The sequence below is a fragment of the Anguilla rostrata genome, chromosome 7, assembly GCF_018555375.3.
Source record: "Anguilla rostrata isolate EN2019 chromosome 7, ASM1855537v3, whole genome shotgun sequence".
Classification (NCBI taxonomy): Eukaryota; Metazoa; Chordata; class Actinopteri; order Anguilliformes; family Anguillidae; genus Anguilla; species Anguilla rostrata.
The window spans coordinates 46,422,211-46,435,339 of NC_057939.1; the positions used below are offsets into that span (position 1 = coordinate 46,422,211).

At 45.6% G+C, this 13,129-nt stretch overlaps 1 protein-coding gene and 1 long non-coding RNA gene across 13 annotated transcripts in view; one reads left to right on the forward strand and one right to left on the reverse strand.

Annotated features, from left to right (window-relative positions):
• Positions 1-13,129, forward strand: part of LOC135259863 (uncharacterized) — a 131,798-nt gene that overhangs the window by 39,449 nt on the left and 79,220 nt on the right. The gene's annotated exons all lie outside the window — the stretch shown is intronic.
• Positions 1-13,129, reverse strand: part of LOC135259862 (protein shisa-like-1a) — a 44,819-nt gene that overhangs the window by 30,762 nt on the left and 928 nt on the right. The window lies entirely within an intron of this gene.

Consider the following 13,129-nt stretch of genomic DNA (forward strand, 5'->3'; position numbering starts at 1 on the left):
GGGATGTGGAGGTGTGGACACTTCCCTGGACATTTTGTGCTGCTGCTCACTACTAAGAACTTCATAGGGAAAACCAGAGGTGGAGAGTCTAGGGGTCAGAAAGTAAAAGTCCTGCAACGTGTTTCTTCCACCTGTGAACCCATCCAGCTGATTTCATAAATTAGTTCAACCTCCTGGCTGAAGAATTGTGCTAATTAGGAGATCCTAGTTATTGGAACAAAATACTGGGTAGAGCTCTTGTATTCTGCACCAGTTTTCCACCTCTGGAAAGAACCTTCGCTTCTCGAAAGGTCTCTGTACAGGTCAAAGTCTCTGTCAGAAATATAGAAATATTGAACACTGTTGCCTCATGAGTCAATAGACAGTTGGGAGGTTAGTAACCCCAAATTGTTTTGTGAACTTCCCAGGCCAGAATTCTGATTGTAAATGTAAATCTGATTTATTTTCTCCTCATGGTCATTTGAAAGAGTTCAGTTAGGATGAGCCAAGAAATGTAGAAATGGTTCGACGTTTGCAGTGTTCCGGTTTCATTATCTACACTTCAAGTGTGCAGTATTCATTTTTTGGGAAATATAAAAGTTAGACTGTACAAGATCACAATAATGGATGTGGACCAAGATAATCATATTTTCCATGTTCTTTTCTTTTTCACAATATTTTATTCATAAATAGTACCATAGCTCTTTATATTAATATTTTCCCTTCAATATGGTATTTGTCTGACGGTATATCTAATATAGCAGTTTCTGCTTTTTACAAGAGACACTTTGTCCTGATTACATTACAGTCAATGTTTGTATCCCTCATAGTGTTCATCTAAGCTCAAGCTTATAAGTTGTTCTGGGAGCGTGCCAATAATAATAATAAAAAAATGTAAATGTAATCCTCATATTTTCAGGTTTGCCGGCGGGTAGTCCTGAATGCAAATGTAGACACGCCAGTCTGTAATGAGGGTGCCCATCCAGCACAAGATATGCTAATTTATGCAAATAATTCCAAATCTGCCGCAGATAAGGCTGCTATCCGGGTGAAGTTGTGGAATCTTCGCTCTGTGTACGCATGCTCTGTGCTCCGTGTATCATACAAGCTCTGGAAAGGGAAGACACTCCCACCTGCCAGAGGAGTGGAGTTGCCTGTTGCTGAACACAAATGGGGGATCCACAGAGAGGGATTCATTCTGATTCTCATCGGTGAGCGTGGGGTGAGAAGGTAATGGGGAATCTTACGAAACCCTGGCAACCTCCACTGGTGACAATAGCTCTCTCGGCAAGGCAACCACCATAAACAGACAGTTACCAGGCAAACCTTTAGCAATCAATAAGCTCTCCAACGGTCAAGGGTCTGACCCCATGAGTAGCTGCATTATTTCCCTCAGTAATCAGTTATCGTGGAATAATACCGATCTAGCTGTCAGAATCATCCTCAGTATGGACCACAGCTCATTAACATTCCAAGGTCTGCACGTGATTGGTCACTTTCTGTCATAAACAGTTGTACAGGAACGAGGGGAGGTTTTTTTCTGCGGTATTTTTGTCCTCCTTTTGTTGTGTTTTTTTACAATAGCGACAGCTCTTGGAAAGCATACGCAATCAGGCTATTCTTTGGTTATGTGGCTGTTGGCACATTCAGTACAAAGACGTGTTGTGGCCCTGGCTAGTGGTGCATGCTCGAACACGAATTTCATCCAAACGGAAAATGAATACCTCCTGAGCAGATGTCGGAGCAGAGTGTTTTTGTCACACAGCGCCGATAAGAGACGGTATTTCTCCCCGCCTCCACCCCCATCCCAATCTGTTTATCTGGTCGCCGTCAGCCTGTCGATCCGAGCAGGTGGAGCTGTTCGGCATCAGCCTGCTTATCAGAGAGTGTTGGACTGGCCTCTTTCAGTCCATTCCTCAGGATTAGCGAGAGGGAAGGCTTGTACAGATTGATTCCGTTCATTCGGTTACGTCTACCTTTTATTTGACCCGCTGGGTCAACTGAGACCTCGATTCTCATTGGCAGTCGTGACCTGGAGAATTAAAGTGGGAGGGGAATGGCAGAGGTCGCGCAGCCAATCAGAGTTAGGGGGTGGGGGTTAATTAGGTGGCAGGATTAACGGAGCCCGCCGTGTCCCTGTGGAACTGACAGCAGGGGTGACCTACTATAAGGATACCTTCCTAAAGATGCACGGCATTCTTTCCTGTTTCAGAAGCAGCGTACGGTGTCTCGGCAACACCGAGGTGAAAACGTATACTGATGACCTCTTTATTTTCACATAATGATTTTGCAATTACCCTCGGGATAAATAAAGTTTCTGTCTGTCTGTCTGTCTGTCTATCTGCCTATGATCTGCCTGCTTTGCCTGCTTTTCATGTGGGTGTGTGCTGTTCTCCATACTGTGTGTAATTTAATTTCAAACTCAAAAACAACTTCCCAGTAAATGTTAGCATGCTTCTGACGTCCATGGTTGCTAACGGCAGTCAAAAGGCCTCTTTTTTTCTTTCTGTTTAACACACTCCTGCTGTGCAGTTAAACACAGATGATCATTATGGGAAATGTGGGCATTCATTTTTACATCTATCCTGGCCACCGTCTGCCAGACATCAAAACAACATTGCTTTGAGTCCTGCTGGCATTAACACGAAATATCTCAGAGATGCAGAGAAGAGTTAAAGGTCCAGTTATTTCAATATTTATTTTAAACTCGGGGTCCATAAAGCTCATAATTTCTATATGGTTTCACCTGACTGTCCTTGCACATAATATTATATTTGAGCTACCACACGTAATATTCACATGCTGAAGATAGATGTTGAAGTTGTGTTTTTGTTAACAAATAAATATGTGCAATAGAAGGCTGTGTGGCATTCTGCCATGGGGAGGGAGGGGGGGGCGGGAGGCTGGCGGTTGCCACGGAAACCATCCGTGACCAAACAAAAGACGGAGAGGAAGGGGAAGCTTGCATGTCCGCCCAGCAATTAGGATGGCTTTTGAAAAACATACGGTCTTGCTGCATTATAGGAGACCACATTATCAGCGAGCAAGACAAAAAATGAATAAAGAAATTCATACATCAGTACAGACAAAGTAGGCCATACCTGTTAATCCAGCATCACTCTCCCTGTTGCTGCCCACTGAGGGAGGTTAACAGGAAACGCAGATGATAGGATTTGGCACTGGGCCTACTGTTACTTTGTATTTTCTTGGGGGGGGGGGGGGGGGGTAGTTGTTTTTGGGTGGGTAAAATTGCCTGTTCAATTTTTGTTGTTATTGTTCATGGTCCTGTAGAAAAAGAATGTGATATTGAACAACACTCAACGTCTGCTTTTCATTCGCTCGCGTTTGGGGGAAATTGTTGGAAATAGGCCAATTCCTAATATGATCAAAATTCAGTATTCAAACTTAACGTTGAATTATTTAAATAGTACTTTTTCAATTATTCAGAACTTGTAGTCTTTACTTTTCCTGCGCTTCTGCTGGACTTCTCGTTGGCCCTAATGGCTCTTTTGTCCCCCAAGGGGAAGACTTTTAGATCAAGCTGACTGTTTTCACGCAGAGATATAAATTCACACCCTGCAACAGGGTTTTTCTAATGAGACTCACATCAGATTTTTTTTTTTTTTTTTTTTAAAGAGAGGGGGAAAAAAAGTGGAATCCATTAAATGGCCGTTGAGCTGGGAGTGAAATAGCGGTGGAGATTAATTACAGGGCTCTTAAAAGGTTTATGTCCACCTCTCTCAGAAGCTCTTGTCGCGATGCCACAGGGCCGAGCTCCTCATTACTCTGCACCAGTACCTGAGGCCAGGCATAACTTTTAAGACAGGTCCTTCACCTTGTCCGCTGACTGTAAAGCAAAAGCCATCCAAGAAATGCCGTCGAAGTCAGGAGAGACTCCTGACATTTGTCTCTTACAAGCCAGACCATAATAAAAAATAAAAAAATAAACACTCAAATGTCATTTTATTAAAGAACACTGACCCTGACTTTTTGGAACTCTGTGGTTATGAAACCTCCCTCTAGCCATAGCGGAGTCAACAGCGGACTGGGTTCTCATGGTTACGGCCTGCTGAGGTCTTAGAGCGGTGATTTTCTGTGAGAGTGTCCTGCCTATTGTCAAGCAGGGGTGGTTAGAAGTGCTGTCCTGGAACAAAACAAGTATCATGGCTTGGAATCAGTCCGTTTTGTGTAATTATGACACAGAAACCATTGGCACATCGGAGCCCAATAACACAGAGCCTCAGTCCTCATGTACTAAAAGGTGCTTCATATTTTAGAGGTGCTGTGTTGTTCCACCTAATAAGATTGTAATAAGTGCGATGGCAGCTTGCAGAAAAGCAACACCTGTAACTCCATATACAATCAAGAGTACCAAGCTGATAGCAAACGGTCTGGCAGTCACAATACATTTAGTGGTACAAAAACACACTATATAAAATTAACTTGCCGATGGATTGATTGGCTTTGACTGTTTTTGCTAATTTGGTGAGAATTTATGAAATCAAACAGAACCGCTCCACTGGACGGATTTATGCTAATAGAAAATCGGGACGAGCAAAGCAATATCTGTTTGAGGAGCGTGCCGCATGCAGCTATGTCTGTAGGCTACATTGTGAATTGTATGTGATTTCACATACTGTAAATGTTTGTACAGCAACATACTCTAAAGTAAGACATAAATGCTAATTTAGGCTGGCTTGTATATGCGTGCCTGTGTGACAAACCTGCCTGTTACAGATGCCGTGTAGCCAGTGAATTTTGGGAATCCCTTAGATTGCTGCTCTGATTTGATTTGCCAGGTCTGTTCATTCCAGAGACTCTAGGGGGGGTGTCCTGTAATGGTTTATATTGCAGAAGGCCAGCATATGGAATACCTCGCTCTTATCTTGGAGGGTTCTTGGAGGAGGGCCATCGATCTGGTGTTTGAAGCCTCGCTGCGCTGCTGATGTTCTGTGCTCCCCGAGCCTGTGATTCACTGCAGCTGAGCTACTGTTCTCTGTCTCCTGGGTAAACTGCAGAGCCTTTTCTCTTTTTCTGGGTGCCTCCTAAGCAGAACCAGCAAGCTACACTACAGCCTTTAAAGAAAAAAGAAAAAAAAAGCATACAACCCCTGACTCCAGCCATAATACTGCAGTAATCCAAATTATCTTTTTCAAAATTGAATGTCCTATTCCAGTTACTAAGCCGGGATGCCTTTGTCGTGTTCACTGAATGGGAAAAACATACTGAAGCCATACACCAGTGCTGAGATGCTTGGAAAGGCTGCATTTGTATTTATGCGTTGAATTACTGTGTATTTACCCAGAATGATGTACAACTGGGTCAGCCAAACAGAAATCTGGATGGCAATTGGCGGATGCTTTCTGGCCATTCTTCCCAGATCCCTGTGAGAATTGCCAGGAAGTAGTCAGAGAGCATCCACCAATAATCAGGGCTGTTGGTTGTTACAGTGTACACCCTGATTGGTGGAGCTCCAGTCTGTTTTGTTTTGTTTTTTATAGGTGATGTCACTACCATCCTATCCCTGATTCATTATCACAGTGGGGAACCATTGTAATTATATGCTTCTATTTTCCCCACGTTCAAGAGAATGCAATAAGAGGGCTATGATAATACTGACCATAATTCATATTCATGTATTACTTATTTGCAGCCACGGGATTCACTGCTTACCAAAACAAACACTGTGCTGGTTTTAAATACAGCCTCAGGCTCATGAGATTTAGTGCACACGCAGAAACTAGGATACTGTGTGTATGATTATTCTAGCATTATTATGCTTTCACTCTGTGTGGGGGAGAAGCACAGTATAACAGAGCTAATAGAAAGTGTAAATTAAGTCCCCAGCTGATCCAAAACTTTATATTAGAGTGGATATGGAGCCTTATTATTTACATAAGATAAATATCACAGAGCAGAACTGTGAACCCCACCAATCAAAATGCTGTTAGATTTATTTCGATTAATCTGGGGTGTGCACATCTGTCTCTCATAAATGAGGCAGAGGCCCAGTCTGTTTGGGGAAATGCATCGGAATGTAATGCTTTTCCTCAACTGAGCAATGTTGTGTGATGACTTTTCGATGAATCAACTACGCTTCAGTTGATTTCCTGAATTTAGTGAATTGAAACGGTGTTGTGACCGTCTCTGGTCCCGGGGGGGAGGTGGGGGGGACAGAGCAGAGGAACTGTTGGGCTCATTAATCTCACAGCTGCTGCTTTTGGGTCAGTGAAGGAAGCATGGGGGGTTTTCGAGAACGCAGGCTCCTGATTGGTCGATCCTTTTGACCGCCCTGCGAATCAGGTAATTAGAAGGTCACAGAGTGGGACTGGACTTGTGCGGCAGGGCTATCAACCATGACTAAACAAAAATAAAAAAAGGGTCCCAAAAAAAAAAAAATAAGAACTGGGTTTTCTGGGCAGGAATCCAGGCTCAGCTGGTTGTCCACAGAGGTGCCTAAACACCACTGTCCCCAGCCTGTCTGAAAAAAGTTCTTCAGCTCTCCAAGGGCCAATGCAAGATTGTTTTGCCGGGCCAGAGAGGATAAGCTAAAGTTAGCGTTTAGTTTTAGATCATTTGAGGCATTTCAGTTTGCTGTGAGCTGGAACTGGATGGATCACCAGAAGGTTAGTTTGGGTAGAGCAGTGGCACTGGGGAGATACTGAACCCCATTTCACCTGCATGTGCACCCCAGGTACGCGCACAGATAATACATCAAACGCAAACGCCAAATCGCCTCAGATAAAGGTTATTACAGCACTGTCAGTACTCACAAAATGTTCGTTTTTCAGAGAATATTTGTTGTATTTCTTGCCAGAGGCTGATGTTTTTGAATAATAAAACATAGAAATATGACAAAAGTATCTTTTTCTTAATGCCAGACTTTCTTTCCTTTCTAATGTTTTATTATCGGCTTTAGTTTCCTAACATCATTAATAAATCAGCTTGAAACAGTAGAATGCCAAATAACTTCCAATAATATATAACTGCATACCAAATGTGATCTCGCAGTATGATTTGTGTTATTGCCTATTTAAAAAAAAAAAAAAAACTTTGAACTTAAAATGATTCCATTTATTTTTTTTTGCGGTTGAGGAAATTATTAGTATTATTTGAAATCGGAACTTTTGACCATCTTTGTTCCATTGCCAGTGGCAATCAGTGTCTCTAGTCACCTTGATTAGGTCCTTTTATCGAGTCAGAGTCTGCGGTGTGGTCAGTGTCTCTCTCCTGCTGAGGCAGCTGGGAGCACTGATTATGTCAGTTATAATATGGTCAGTAACCCTTTGAAGAGCAGTTTTTTTGGGGGAAATTGTTTTTTTTATTTTTTTTTTGCAAATTTTGAGACAGTGTTCTAGAACTGCTTTCAATTACCAGTATGGACTGTTACATCAGCATTAGAATGTTCAGTTAAGAACATTCTAATCATTATATTTGCGATCCTACACCTTGAACGGCTAATTGGCTCAAGGCTGCAGCCATGTTGCCTCCCATTTGCCAGCTCCTCCGGCAGTTACAGTATGCCATTGTACGCTTGCTGATCGTACAGTATAACAGGGCTCGTATTTTTAGAAGGCACTCCTCTGTCAAGGAAGCGACAGCAGCCTTTGGTTCCAGCGGTTCCCTGCGTGTGCTTTTTTAAATCATCAAAGCCTGTCGCTGCTTCGGTGCTGTACATCACTACTGGAGCGAGCCTCTGATCAGGATGCTGTCATCCCACAGTCAATCTGAGGTTCCGTTCTAACGAGCCGTTTGGCACAGACTGCCACACCTTTTTTTGGGGGGGGGGAGTGGGGGAATCTGCAGCCCAGGTCCTGGAGAACTGCAGGGCCTTCTTCTACTTGTGATTGCTCAGAACTTAATTGATCAATTAACGCACTTGATTACACGGCTATCTCAACATCGCCTTTTTATCTTGAGTGTAAACGGGTTGCTGATTTGGGATGAAAAACAAAAGTCAGCAGACCCTGCAGCTGTCCCAAGCCAGGGTTGGGGACCCCAACAGACCCTGCGCCTCTCCAGGGCCAGAGTTGCGCACCCTATCACCCAAGGGTGATAGACACCCTTCCCAACCTGACTCAGCTGCTACTCATTTGATGCGCAACAAGCCTTTTTTCCCCCTCATCACCTGCCGCGTGACCTTTGACCCCTGACACTGCATCACATGACCAAAGCAATACAAGCAGCATGTCAAAGTGATCCCCCTTAATACAAATACGAATCATTTTATCAGCAGAAAAATTATGACCCAAATTAAAGAGTACCAAAAATCGAAGAGCAGAGATGTTTAAAAGGCAACGGTCCATATCAAAGTACAAGCTGTGCATCTCAAGTTAGACATTTAATACTAAATGAATGGCTTCCAGGAGTTCCCCCTGAGGCTGATTTTGAAGCAGACATTGCACACAGAGCAAGGAACTGTGTCTACATAATAAGCAAAAAAAAAAAAAAACCCTCTTTCCAGGAATTGTGTTTCAGATGTTATTAGGTGGCGAATCATTAAACTGTGGACGAGACTAATTAAACCATGTGTATGTCCTCAGAGAACAAAGACAATGGCATGGGTTCCCTCAGAAGAAAGTAGGATATTCATACTGTTCCGTATGAGCATTATGATCTTTGGTTGCCAGAGTATTACATTTTTCCATTCAAATCAATTGTAGAATTGAGGGGTGCTCGTTTCCATGAAGTGTAATGACCGAAAAATAGATTTCTTTTTTTATTTTCACTGTAAATAAAACCATATCACAACCAGAGGAGAAATGTAATAGAAACAATGGAAGAATCATAACTTCTATGTGTCTCCCTCCAGTTTTATACATTCAAGCTGGTTATTCACGCAAGGCAGCGAATGTCTTTGTGTGTGATGATAAAGCATAATGATAACAGAGTATATGAATGCTTCTTATTTATAAAAAAAAATATGCTGGTGGAATGCAACGAAAGCTCAATTGTTTCTACTTCAGGGTCAAGAACTCATCTGATGCATCGCCAGAGAGCTTTTAGAGCGCTTTGCTGCTCTATATCCTCATTGTACCAATCAATACAAATATATATATATATATATATATAGTGTGTGTGTGTGTGTATATATATATATATTTTTTTTTTACTGGTTTTCTCCACTTTGTTATTGCTTGTTCACCTTTATATCTCCCTTCCCCCAACTTTGTGGAAATGGCAAAAGTAATTTCACTGTTTCCTGAGCCATCTCAGATTTACAGGGTATTGGAAGGTTTTATTTGGGTGTTTTTATTACCCAGCTATTGGAACGGCGTGTGCAATCCTCAGCCCCTTCCCTGGGACCCCCCGGGTAGCCTAGTTTCTGTTCCAGCCATCGGCGTGACCATTTAAGGTACCTGAGAATACGCGAATGAAGTGCTTCAGCGGTTATTGTAACACTTTTGCTTCGAACAAGAAGAACCGCTTTCGACATACGAGGCGTACTTAATTCACGGACTGCAGGTCAATTAACAGTTCATTTGAAATTGGCACTGGACATTTCAGCTGAACAAAAAAAAAACATTTAAAAACACCCAGCATTCAATGGGGCCCTGCTGTGAGCAGAGTGGAAGGGTCCGCTTGGCTAAAGCCCAGGTCATCTCTCATGACCCTGGAGAAATTTCTGCCCTTATAAATCCCACTCACTGATTATTGCAGCTTCTGGAAAGATATCTGAAGCCTCCACTAGAATGTGTGCGGCTGTGTGGAAGCATGTTGTGTCTCATAGCACTGTGCTGCAGATGATAACCTGGTAGGTGGGACGTGATGTACAGTAGTGGCCGTGTCAAAGGCAGGTTCTAGCCGTACAGACAGGCTCTGTGCTGCCGTTCGTTTGTCTGTTAGTTTGTTTGTGGCTCCCTACTGGCTTACAGTGCGTACACTCATTTCAGTGAGGTTTTCCAACTGAAATCTGGGGATTTTCCTGTCTGAACCAGTCAGCCTCCCCTCCCCTCCCCTCCCCTCCATGGCACAAAGGGGCTTAGACACGGCCGACTTGAAACACACACGCTTCTGGACACTGAACACACACGCTTCTGGACACTGAACACACACGCTTCTGGACACTGAACACACACGCTTCTGGACGCTCGCGGGTTCCTTCCGGATTTTTCTATGGAATTATGAAGGCCACCCCGTGTCAGTGCCCCAAACATGGCGGTGAGACAGAGACGCCTGTTTTGCCTGCGCTGTCCCTGCGGACCCCCTTCGGCCCGCGAGTCTTCCTCAGTGAACTCCGCGGCGCGTTCGTTAGAAAAGTTCTTTCCCCGCTGCCTAATAGCGGGAATCGTTTTTGGTTTTCTCCTCTCACGTTCGGCCGTCCCCGGGTCCATTAGAGATTTATGGGCCCTGCCTCAGCCATTAAGCAAATAGAGGCGACAGTGTTTGCGCTGATAAGGCCCGGGTGCCTTTGTCTCCATGGTTTCGCAGTAAAAGAGAAACGTCGCACTCTCCGGGCGGAATCAGGCGTTATCTCAATGCCACCGTGATGACGTTTGAGCTAAATTGCGTTTAAAAGTCTTGAAACCCAACCTAATTTCGGCCTCGCTTTGATCAAAATCGAACATTTTTCACTTCATTTTAACTTCAGCAAATACTGCCGGTGAGTGTTAGTTTTTATACTTTAGTTTTCCCTTCGCAAACACTGGTTGGAGAGCTGCGGGGCTGGCTAAACTGCGCTCCCGAGGGAGAGAGAGAGAGCCGACGGCTCCGTTTTAATTACAAGTCACGGTTACAAGAAAATGGTGATTGAATCCAGCTCTCCGGCTTTGATCCAGTAATTTAGACATTTATCAAATATTTAAAAAATCTTTCCCTTTGTTCAGAGGGCTCCCGCTCCCGTGTTGTCTTTGTGCTCCTGTAAAAAAAATCTATTGTCCGGGGCACAAAGGGACCAATTTTCTTTCGTACCTTTTTTCTCCAGCGAGTCTTTTGTGGAGCGCGTGCGTGTCGGTTTCCGGCCCGATCGATGCGCGATAACGCGGAGCCCCTCGGTAGTCTCTCATTCATGCAGGCGCCACGGCGCGCGAGACGCGCCAGATGACTATCTCTGCTTTGCAAGCCGTGCAGGGGGACGGCGTTGGCTTAGTTCGCCCTAGCGCGCCTGTTTCCCCTTCCTCAGATCGAGCCTTCAGATCCCCGCGTGTGCCGCACGCAGTCAAATTTGAGCGAGCCCGTTCGGCTCACGCTGTTTTGCCGAACTTTAGTGGGTGATTAAAGCCAGGGCCTAAATTTGGATTTGCTATGAATCAAACACAGACAGCGTGATAGCAGCCCCAGAAGAACAGAGGAAGTGAGCATTGCCAAACAAGTGCAGGGAACGCAGGAAACCGTTTGCTTCCGGAGCCGGAATGGCTGCACGGGTCGCCATGCGCTTTACGGTTGAAAGGTGGCAGGCCCACCTCGACCGTTAAAAACACGCAGCGGCCGTCTAAGTGATGCGCGGCTTGTCGCTCTGTGCCAGAACTCTCACCAGAAACCATCTGGGTTGAACAGGCGGAGGTTTATTAAGCTCTTTATACTGGGATTTTATTAGACGGCTATATTTAGACAACTGGCTTGGGAACGTTCCCAGGACACCAGCGAGAACCCCTGACCCTTTTCCGACGAGGGACATCTCCGATGCCCGCAGTTTGTCACGGCCCCGGTTTCCGCCTCGTCCAAAAGAAGGCATCTCCCACAGCACAGTGTCCCTATCGTGATGGCACTGGGGCACTGGGGTGCTGGGTCTTTTCCGCATTCCTAGAATATGTCGCCCGGTCTTCCGGAAGGCCAAAACAAGCAGCCACCAAAATACAGTCAGACTCAAAAGCCTCTTCTGCCACCACAAAGCTTAGCTGTCGCGGTGATATTTTATCTTTATATTATGTCTTTCAAGTATAACTGGTTCTTGGACTTGGTTCATCAACACATTCAGAGTTTAATAGAGGAACGTTCTTTGTTGTCAGTCCAGTAAATCTCACAAAATGAGCGGCGGCGTGAGAAGGTAACTGGTCTGTGACTGCAGGAGCACTAAGGACGGGTTCGATGCACCGGCACCCTCCTCTGTTGCTAAGGTGAATAGGTAGGAAATGTTTTAGGCTTTTAAGCTCCTCACGAACGCTCGGATTGACTAGGCTCCTCAGTCCAGCTGCGCAATCGCTTACGTCCTTTCGTTCAAACTGAAATCGGTTTCCTCCAGAGGATTATTGTCCAGTTATTATTTTGCACGTGACACACGGAATGCGTTTCATTTTTGTGGAGAAAAGGAAACTCGGTGAACAGATTGTGCTCAGAAGAGAGAAACTCTCTTTATTGTACCGAGCTTCACACGCGACTGTGTCACATGGCACCTTACGGTCGGAAGCGTTAGCGCAACGCTGGAAAAAACAACAGCGGCGGCAACGTTTGTGTTTGTAATGAGGGAGGTGACCCAGAATCACGCTCAGCCCCGAAAATCCCGTCCGGCCTCTCATCCGTGAAACCACCGCTCCACAGCCTTTCCGCGCGAGCGTAAACCTCCCTATCCCCCCCCCCTCCACCCCGCCCCCTGCCGTCAATCAAGCTGGCGTTCGACGGCGCGACGCACCTCCCAGCTGACGGGCGCATCGCGGCGTCTCTTCGCGCCTTCGCGGTTTAATTAAAGTCGATCCGTTCCGAGTCGCGGCGACGGGGGCGCGAAAACTCGGGAGGAGTTTCCTCCAGGGGGCAAACTTCGCGGCTCATCGAGTCGCTGCCGCCGCGGCGCGCGAGAGAACGCAATAACGACGAGGTGGGGGGGGGGGGGGGGGGTGGGGGGGGAACACTGTTTCATCAGCCAGCGCGTCGATACGTTCTAAGGTCTGGTAACGGGGTGGAGCGGTGATCCATCACAACCCGCCGATGGCCCTTTTGCCCTCTGCGGAGGTTAGCGCTGAACACGCGCGGCGGCAAACGAGGCTAACGCGCTCGCTGTACGACGGACCAACTAGGGAGGGGGGGTGGTCCCCCACCTGTCACTCACCTGTGCCCCCCCCCTGCCCTTCCTCTCAGACCGTCCGTGGACAGTAAAGTGTAAACAAAAAAATGATTCATTCAACAAAAACGAAGCTGACCGGGTTAACCGTCGTCAAGGGCGACAGTCGTATCGATCCGCTTTCGTTCGGCGCGCTCCTGACTGTTAGATAGCGTT